Below are 11,040 nucleotides of genomic sequence, written 5' to 3' on the forward strand. Positions count from 1 at the left end.
TAACATCCATACCAGGTGGTACTACAGTACTGAAGAACACTCATAAACAAACATCCATACCAGGTGGTACTACAGTACTGAAGAACACTCATAATAACAGTAGTATACAGTACATCCATACCAGGTGGTACTACAGTACTGAAGAACACTCATAATAACAGTAGTATACAGTACATCCATACCAGGTGGTACTACAGTACTGAAGAACACTCATAATAACAGTAGTATACAGTACATCCATACCAGGTGGTACTACAGTACTGAAGAACACTCATAATACCAGTAGTATACAGTACATCCATACCAGGTGGTACTACAGTACTGGAGAACACTCATAATACCAGTAGTATACAGTACATCCATACCAGGTGGTACTACAGTACTGAAGAACACTCATAATACCAGTAGTATACAGTACATCCATACCAGGTGGTACTACAGTACTGAAGAACACTCATAATAACAGGTGAAGAACAAAAGAAGAATCTGTCTACTAGCACCGAAGGATCTTAGGCCGTTTTCACACCCAAAGTTCGCTTAGAAGGTCCAGATCAAGGACCAAGGACCAAATATTTGCATTTTGATTTAGGTCCATTTGGTGTTCACACAGGACTTTGTAAAGCGAACCAAATATGTAAACAAATGTTAAGCGAACCAAATTTTACGAGGGAAAAAGAACATGAGGGGAAACCACTGTCTACGATTTTTGGGCACAACCTCCAGTAGTTCAGTCACACAGAGACAGAAGAGAACAGCAACATGACAGCAGTAGTTCAGTCACACAGAGACAGAAGAGAACAGCAACATGACAGCAGTAGTTCAGTCACACAGAGACAGAAGAGAACAGCAACATGACAGCGGTAGTTCAGTCACACAGAGACAGAAGAGAACAGCAACATGACAGCAGTAGTTCAGTCACACACAGAGACAGAAGAGAACAGCAACATGACAGCAGTAGTTCAGTCACACAGAGACAGAGGAGAACAGCAACATGACAGCAGTAGTTCAGTCACACAGAGACAGAAGAGAACAGCAACATGACAGCAGTAGTTCAGTCACACAGAGACAGAAGAGAACAGCAACATGACAGCAGTAGTTCAGTCACACAGAGACAGAAGAGAACAGCAACATGACAGCAGTAGTTCAGTCACACAGAGACAGAGGAGAACAGCAACATGACAGCAGTAGTTCAGTCACACAGAGACAGAAGAGAACAGCAACATGACAGCAGTAGTTCAGTCACACAGAGACAGAAGAGAACAGCAACATGACAGCAGTAGTTCAGTCACACAGAGACAGAAGAGAACAGCAACATGACAGCAGTAGTTCAGTCACACAGAGACAGAGGAGAACAGCAACATGACAGCAGTAGTTCAGTCACACAGAGACAGAAGAGAACAGCAACATGACAGCAGTAGTTCAGTCACACAGAGACAGAGGAGAACAGCAACATGACAGCAGTAGTTCAGTCACACAGAGACAGAAGAGAACAGCAACATGACAGCAGTAGTTCAGTCACACAGAGACAGAAGAGAACAGCAACATGACAGCAGTAGTTCAGTCACACAGAGAGAGAACAGCAACATGACAGCAGTAGTTCAGTCACACAGAGACAGAAGAGAACAGCAACATGACAGCAGTAGTTCAGTCACACAGAGACAGAAGAGAACAGCAACATGACAGCAGTAGTTCAGTCACACAGAGACAGAAGAGAACAGCAACATGACAGCAGTAGTTCAGTCACACAGAGACAGAAGAGAACAGCAACATGACAGCAGTAGTTCAGTCACACAGAGACAGAGGAGAACAGCAACATGACAGCAGTAGTTCAGTCACACAGAGACAGAAGAGAACAGCAACATGACAGCAGTAGTTCAGTCACCCTGACCACCACCCTGACCACTCCCAGATTGGCCCACGGGAGAACCGGGACATTTCCTGATGGCCTGCGCCTCCTACTGGCCTGCCTGCCTGGCTGCAAAAAAAAAGAAGAAAAAAAAAGAACTTAAATGAATAAAAATAAAATAAAATGCAGTCCAGGCCAGCCAAACCAGCGCAGCGTTTCTATGCTACAAAAGGTAAACAATCTCTACTAGACCAGCCAGGCCACGGTCCGTTTTCAATTCACACAGAGAGTTGAGTCTGTCTTAAAGGACCACTTCACCACTTTTCAACTTCTCTTCCTATAATTGGTCCTAACTAATGTTCATGATAAAATACCACCATTTTTTCCTACTCAGTCTGTGTCTCATAGGAAGGCTGTGGGCAGTTCAGAAACCCGTCCACCAGTGACATCATCGATGGTGAATCCAAGCTAATAGAAACGGCAGGCTTTCTTTTCCTGAAAAGTTGCAATGCAAAAGTTGAAGCCATCGTTCTCACGATAATAAAAATCTAAATATATTTTAAAACAAATCTTGTTTAAAAAAAAATCTGCCTAATGATGATGTCACTGGTGGACGGGTGTCCGAACTGCCCAAAGCCCTCCTATGAGACACAGACTGAGTAGGAAAAAATGGTGGTGTTTTACCATGAACATTAGTGAGGACCAATCATATGAAGAGATGTTGAAAAGTGGTGAAGTGGTCCTTTAACTTGATACAGAGAGGGACTGCGGCTCCTAGCTGGGCTGGGAGGCTGGGACACACGGGTTGCCAACCGTCCCGTAAAATACGGGATCGTACCGTATTTGGCAACTAAAAGACCTGTCCCGTAATGAACCGATACGGGACGCACTTAATCCCGTATTTTGGGGTCGTGGAAGAATGACAGCGCGTTATGGTGATTCTCAGTCGCTCACATGCGGACACACACACACACACAAGCAGAAGGGGCAGCTATCTGAGCTATGGGAACAGGAGGAAAACATGGAACCTGGTGTCTAGAAAGGCGCTAGGCACAGCTCATTGGTTAGTACTCTTCATAGGCATGCAGCAGAGCCAATCACTATGCAGTATCGTATCTTTACAACTATTTCACCACGCTCCGGTCCACAACATTGAAAACACAAATGGATGCTGTTGACAGCCACAAATCGTATCTACCCATAGAGTATATAAAAGGATAGAGACTGAACTGGCGCGAAGCTCCGCCCCCCCAGCTATTCATGTCAGTGGAAGTTGCTCAGTGGCGTTTTGAAGCACCCGGAAGACTGCCGGAAGTGCCGTCTCAGAACGTCTACTTCCGCATTTGACCACCAAATTTTGGTGGTCAAATGCGGAAGTGCAACCGAGCGCTCAATGTTAAAGCCCAGCTGCACGGGGTTTCCCAGTCATGAATCCACGGGTCCGCCTGTATTCCCTCCTCCTACCACTAGGGCCCAGAGCTTCAACGTTGAATAGCCTCACTGGCCCCTTGTATCTACCTCAAGAGTCAGAAAGTTCTAGTAGTGAGATAGAAGTAAAAAAAGAAGAAAAACTAAGTGCAGAGCTGAGTGGGAAAAACATTCGGTGGATTTTTATGAAACAAAAGCTTTGCAGTTTGAAAGTGGATATTCAAGCTTTCCCTACAGCTGCAATGTTGGTGACTTTAATGTCGTTTAATACAAGCAGATCGCAGATGCAAATTGGATGAATGGGGAGTTGCAAATTGCAAAGGACTGTGCTGTCATGTGCCAGTTAGCCCTGACAGGGACACAGTTTCTTGTTCATCAAGCAACTCTAGACTCTAGAGTTCATACTAGCCTAAGCCTTAGGCTAGTATGTAAATGTGAATTGAAACCAGAAGAGTGGGTACTGACTAGACCTGAAATTGGGGGGGTTTGACCGGAAATTACCCAATTTTTCCCACACAAGATGCCCTTTTCTTTCCACTTTCCACAGCACCTTTCCCCTCAAAATGTCTCTGCACGCCACTGCCTGGATATGGCTAATAAAATATATAATTTGTGCTGCTGCTATTTTAATGACACTTGCAATTGAGGGAGACTATACAATACACATGCTGCTGGGCTATAGAATGGATTGCAGTGCACAAACAATTTTCTATGCACTCTATTGTATGTATATTACAGCAATTGGGAGCAATTATAATAATTCCTTACAATCACTGGTCATAATTATTATTAACTTTTTGTTTACTTTATTATATTTGTCAGTGTGGTTGTGCTGTATGTGGTCGCTGCCAGTTTTACACTATTTGGCCATTTCTCTTATGTGTAGCCAGGTGAAATACTGCCAATATGTAGCCAGGTCTAAAGCATACTGAAATACTGCCACTAGATGGTGCTAGTTCTCTTGTTAGTGCAATGCAGGAAGGTAGCATGCAGAAGCAGGAAGTAGGAAGTAAAGTCAGATGCTGAGAGATTATCCATGAGGGTATTTCATGCATGTTGTTGTGGACAGATAAATATATATCATCAAGGTAACTATGTATACAAATGGTGATTGATTATCAACCATAGTGATGTATGGAGGTACACTGTTAAGTTTTACATTGTAATGTTTTGGTTTTCATTGGATGTTAACAGATTATTAATGTGAAGCTGTGATTGAGCTGGGAGCTGGAAACTGATCCTTTGGAGTCTGGGAACTAAGATACTGGATTGAATGTAGGTTTATTAACCACATGTATGATGTTTGACTATGTTTTGTTTTTGTTTACTTTTCTGAAGATGTGTTGTTTGATAAGCACTTTGTAAATGCAACATGTGATTGATGTGGTGTTTGATAGCACTTTGTAAATGCAACATGTGATGGGATGTTCTTTTCTTGTTTGTGTTCATGTGTCAGTGAGGATTTCCAGTTGGTGTGTGGTCCTGTACACTGCAGTTATTTTTTGCACTATAAAAGACAGTCATGTTCTGATTGTTACTCTGCACTGTGAAACAATAGTCTTGCTCATTGAGCTACAAACGGACAAACACAGAAGCAGTTATTGCCCAGAATAAAAAACCCTCTATTTTAGTTTGTGTCCGGTGCTTATCTCATTTTGCCTGGTTACACAATTGGTACCAGGAGTGGGGTTCTGGAAAATCTGTGTTTCAAATCAATTTTGGTGCAGTTGGCTAAGATAAGTCAGACGGCTTTAGTGCAAAAATAAAATAACTGCAGTAGGGACCTGGGTGCTGGTGCTGACGAGGACGCAGTCGGTGAGGCCGGCCTGGTGTGACGACTGGAGACCAGTGACCAGCCCAGAGGAAAAGACACCAACGTCATCCCAACGCTTGGAGACCACGTCGACCACAGAGGAAGAAGACGACACCATCTCATTCTGCCCACTATCAAATAACTTTATCCTTTCACCAGGGTGGTACAGAGACATATAGCTATGAGTGACAATGAAGAAGAGGAGAGGGTGAAAGAGGCAGGAGTGGACGATGTGAGAAAGCTTCAGAGTGAGTTATCTCAACTAAGTGTGAAACATGATGAAGTATTGGCCCGGATTGCCACCTTGAGTAATGCGTCTACCAAGTCATATGTGTACATGCCAAGAGAGCGGCCCATCCAACCTTTTAGTGGTGATGTGGTGGTGGATGGTCGTAACATTGATGAGTTTATTGACGAAGTAGAGCGTGCTGTACGAGCTAGAGACCTATCCCGAAGGGAACAGGTTGATTTCATTTTCTCACTGTTGAGGGGTTCAGCACTTGAGGAAGTCAAACTATGCACAGATGGGGAGGAAAGGGAACCTTATGAGCTCCTCACATTTCTTAGAGAGGCCTACAGAGAAAAGCGCAGTGTAGCCCAACTGTTACAGAGTTTTTATGGCCGTCACCAGAAGGAAGGTGAGGATTTCTTTGAGTATTCACATGCACTGTCCCAAATCCTTCGCTCTGCTCTTAAACAGAGGCCAAATGCAGTGGCTGACACAAAGCTGGCAGTCAGGGACCAATTTATAGAGGGTGTTAGGGATTCCTCACTCAGACGGGAGCTCCGTAAAATGGTCAGGGAAAAGCCAAGATTGTCACTTTTAGAGGTGCGAGAAGAAGCCATTGCCTGGTCTCTAGAGGACAGGCCCACAGTGGCCAGGAGCAGGCCAATTGTAACAGACAGGGGGGATGTGGGTGCACAGGGTGCTGGTGGTTCACAGGAGAAACAGTCGGCGACTCTAGATGACATACTTAAAGTCATCTCTGAACAGGGGAAGGCTATTGGAGAGCTTGCCAATGTTGTAAAGGAAGGTTTCCTTCGCAAGGGGAGATCTGAAAATGATAGGGGTGAGAGACCCAGGCCGAAATTTCAATTTACGGAGGATGGGAGACCAATCTGTCTCAAATGTAGGGGCGTGGGACATATCGCGAGAGAGTGCAGACAGCACCAGCCAGACAACCAGTCAGCCACCAGCAGTGCAAACATGCAGGGAAACTAGTCCCCTCGGTTGCCAAGAGCCAGGCAATTCGAGTTGAGAATCAAGGCTCAAATACACTTACCCGGGAGAAATTCATGGAGCGGGCAGTCGGGGAATGTCCAGGGATTGATGTTGAGGTGGGGGGAGCTAAAACTAGGTGTCTCTTAGATACAGGGAGCCAGGTTAGCACCATCTCTGAATCCTTTTTTCGGGAGCATTTATTGGGAGAGGATAAGGATCTTGCATCCACAGCCAAATGGCTAAAGTTAACTGCAGCAAACTCATTGCCAATCCCATACATAGGTTACATTGAGCTGGATGTGCAAGCCATGGGACTAATTATACCAGAGTGTGGATTTTTAGTGGTGGGAAATCCAGTCTCAGAGGAGCCTACTATGTCGGATGGCAGGGAGTTTGATCCAGGGGAGCAGAAGGTGATGGAAGGGGGGCCAGAATGTAAAGCTAGGGAGGAACCAAGCAAACCCAGAGAGCCTTTACCAGTTCTTATTGGTATGAATGTCGTAAAGAGATGCAGGGAGCTGGCAATAGCAAGTTTTGACACTACACTTGGTGGAGAGCTAGACTCAGTGTGGAGGGAAGCCTTTCAGCATGTGCAAACTGGTGAAGTGGTACACAATACAGCTTCAGCTAGAGTCGCTGGTAGAGATACTGTCCATGTGCCAGCCGCTTCAGTTGCCACAGTATATGCTAAGGGGTCCATGACACCTTCAAATGTGCAGACTTTGATGTTATTGGAGCCTACCAACACTCCATTACCTAGTGGTATTCTAGTACTCCCTACCCTTGTAGAAGCTAACATGTCAGTGTTCCCAGTGCAAGTGGTAAACCTCTCACCAGAAGATGTATGGTTATCACCTAGAACTAGACTTGGTGTACTCAGCAGGGCAGAGTGTGTGGACAAGACAACAGAGGTGTATTTTCAGCGCATCTCTGTTGACCATGAAGAGGTGTCTGTTGAGAGAAAGGAGCCTCAAACCCCAGGCAGTGAGCTACAGTCCATGATTGAACAGTTAGACATTGGTGGCTCTCCAGAAGAACAGGCTAAGTTAACAGTACTTTTAACTCAGTTTGCAGATGTATTTGCCTTTAAGGATGAGGACCTAGGGTACACAGATAAGATCAAACATGAGATACATTTAGTGGACAATATCCCAGTCACACAACCCTACCGACGTATACCGCCAACCCAGTACAATGAGGTTAGGGAACACATTGCACAACTTCTCAAGAAAGGTGTTGTTGTAGAGAGCAGTAGTGCATATGCCTCGCCCATTGTAGTTGTGAGGAAAACAGACAACAGTTTAAGGCTGTGTGTGGATTATCGGAAATTGAATTCCAAGACCAGAAGGGATGCATTTCCCTTACCCCGGATTGACGAGAGTTTTGACGCCCTACATGGTGCACGGTATTTCTCTACCATTGACCTTGCCAGTGGTTATCACCAGGTGGCAGTACATGAAAATGACAGGCATAAGACAGCCTTTACGACTCCTTTTGGATTGTTTGAGTATTCCAGACTGCCGTTTGGTGTATGCAATGGTCCGGCAACATTTCAGCGGCTTATGCAGGCAACCATGAGTGATTTGATTTTTCAAATTATGCTGGTATATTTGGACGACATACTGATCTATTCCCAGACATTTAATGACCACCTTGCCAGACTTCAGACAACCTTGCAGAGGCTCAGGAACACTGGCTTAAAGGTTAAGGTAGAGAAATGCCACTTCCTGCAACACACGGTACGCTTCCTTGGTCATCAAATATCAGAGGAAGGCATCAGCACCGACCCAGATAAGATAGCTGTAGTGGAGCAGTGGCCAGTGCCTACTACTTGCAAGGATTTGAGGTCTTTCCTAGGGTTCGGTAGCTATCATAGGAAATTTATCCAGAACTTTTCCCAGCTAGCAGGACCTTTACATGATGTGGTAAATGCTTGCAGCAAAGAAAGCATTTCAGTTAAGTCCAAACGCTTGTTTGATTGCCTGTGGACACCAGAGTGTCAGGTGTCATTTAACCAAATTAAGGAGAAACTTACCAGTGCCCCGTTACTGGCTTACGCTGATTTCTCTGCCCCTTTTATTGTCGAGACAGACGCCAGTATGTTAGGGTTAGGGGCTGTTCTCTATCAGGAGCAGGGAGGGAAGAAAAGGGTAATAGCATATGCCAGTAGAAGACTGAGAGGCGCAGAAAGAAATGACAGAAATTACAGCAGCATGAAATTGGAGCTTCTGGCCCTCAAATGGGCTGTCTCAGATAAATTCAGGGGTTATCTGCTTGGGTGTAAGTTCACTGTCATAACGGACAACAATCCCCTGTGTCACCTTAACTCTGCTAAGTTGGGGGCTATTGAGCAGCGCTGGGTTGCTCAGCTGGCTGTTTTTGATTTTGAGGTGAAATACCGCCCTGGCCGATGTAACATTGCGGCAGATACACTCTCACGGCAGCCGTTAGCAGGGGAGCCACTGCCAGACCCAGATGATTTGGAGTTTGATGGCTGTATATCTATCTGTAATTTCATCGGGTATGGAACAGCCCTTGATCCAGATTTAGTGGATGTAGGTATCAAATGTTGCAAGGTCAGACAGGTCCGTGCCTCAGAAGTTGGTGATTCTACTTCTGCTGGTGATCCACAGGGTAATACGCCTACTCTGCCAGGTTATTCTGCAGATGAGCTGCAGCAATTTCAGCACACTGATCCCACAATAAGGTCATTTAGACAGTTTTGGGACCAGAAGAGAAAGCCCACCTATCAGGATAGAGCAGGGTTGACCAAACCTGTACTCTCTCTACTCAGACAGTGGCATAGAGTGACAGAGATGAACGGGTTATTATACTGTGTCATTGACGATGGCCACGGGGGTGAATATCAGCAGCTCCTGGTACCGGCATGCCTACAGAAAGCGGTAATGGAGAGTACACATGATCACCTAGGCCATCAGGGTATAGAGCGTACTCAGAACCTTTTGAGACAGCGCTGTTTCTGGCCAGGGATTTATGAGGATGTAGAGCAATGGGTAAAGCAGTGCCAGAGGTGTGTACTTACTAAGATGCCATCTCCCAAGATTCATGCTCCCATGAAGCCATTCTTAGCTACACGGCCCCTTGAAGTGGTGGCTGTTGATTATACACTGTTAGATCCTGCTTCAGATGGCCGTGAGAATGTATTAGTGATTACTGATGTGTTCACCAAGTTCACTCAGGCGTTCCCTAGTAAAGACCAGAAAGCTGACACAACTGCCAAGATCCTCCTCCGGGAGTGGTTTCTTAAGTATGGCGTGCCGGAACGTCTCCACTCAGATCAGGGAAGGACGTTTGAGAGTGAGGTCATTCAAGAACTCTGTAAGCTATATGGGGTTAAGAAAACTCGTACCACACCTCATCATCCCCAGGGTAATGCACAATGTGAACGGTATAATAGGACGCTGCATGACCTCCTGCGTACTCTACCACCACCTAAGAAACGCCGGTGGCCAGAACACTTGCCAGAGCTGGTTTACGCATACAATGTGACCCCTCATGCCTCTACAGGGTATTCACCGTACTACCTCCTATTTGGGGTACACCCACACCTGCCTGTAGATGCCTTATTAGGACAGAGACAAGTGTTGGATAGGAAACATGATTGGTTGGTGGTACACCAGGAGCGTCTGAAGGAGGCTCATGCTAGAGCGAGAGAGTATGCTGAACAGAAAGCATTAGAAAGGCTTGAACTAGCTAAGAACAAGGTTTACTGTCCTCCTGTGCAGGTGGGACAGCTAGTCTATCTCCGTCATTGGCCACAAGGTAGGAACAAAATTCAGGATGCTTGGGGCCCCACTGTTTACAGGGTAGTGGAGGTTCAGGGTAGCACACATACGGTAGAGCCAGTGGAGGGTGGCCCTATTAAGAGGGTCCACAGAGCTAACCTTAGGCCGTATGTAGGTCCTGTTCTGGGCCCCAGGGTAGATGAGGAGGGGATCTCAACCGTAACACCAGTCATTGCCCCTCCTGAAGTTACACCAGAGGACTTAGAGACGGATCCTGAGTATGTAATGTTGGATGAGGTTAATTACCCAAATACTGTCCATGATGAACATGGAGGGGGAAATGAAGTCCCCGGTCGGGACATGGAAGGGCCAGGGGTCATAGATGTCACAGGAGCTGAGAGTATTGATTCGGTTGTTGAAGTACACAATCCAGAGTTAACAGTGCCTGATGCCTCTAACATGCCGGTTAGGAACTCTGAGGTTATTGCACCAATTTCCCTACCACGACAAAGTCAGAGGTTTAATGCAGGAAAGCACCACAACCCACATAACCTCCCTCAGTCGGTGTGTAATAAACGTATTATCAATTCTGGGGTGTTCTCGCAGTTGTCCACTGTGGGCATTGAATTTGGTAGAGAAGCTGAGAAGGCAGTCACCGAGGACGTTGACTGTTAAAAGCAGGGGAGTATGTAGCCAGGTGAAATACTGCCAATATGTAGCCAGGTCTAAAGCATACTGAAATACTGCCACTAGATGGTGCTAGTTCTCTTGTTAGTGCAATGCAGGAAGGTAGCATGCAGAAGCAGGAAGTAGGAAGTAAAGTCAGATGCTGAGAGATTATCCATGAGGGTATTTCATGCATGTTGTTGTGGACAGATAAATATATATCATCAAGGTAACTATGTATACAAATGGTGATTGATTATCAACCATAGTGATGTATGGAGGTACACTGTTAAGTTTTACATTGTAATGTTTTGGTTTT

Source organism: Electrona antarctica (genome assembly GCF_951216825.1).
Source record: "Electrona antarctica genome assembly, chromosome: 2".
NCBI lineage: Eukaryota > Metazoa > Chordata > Actinopteri > Myctophiformes > Myctophidae > Electrona > Electrona antarctica.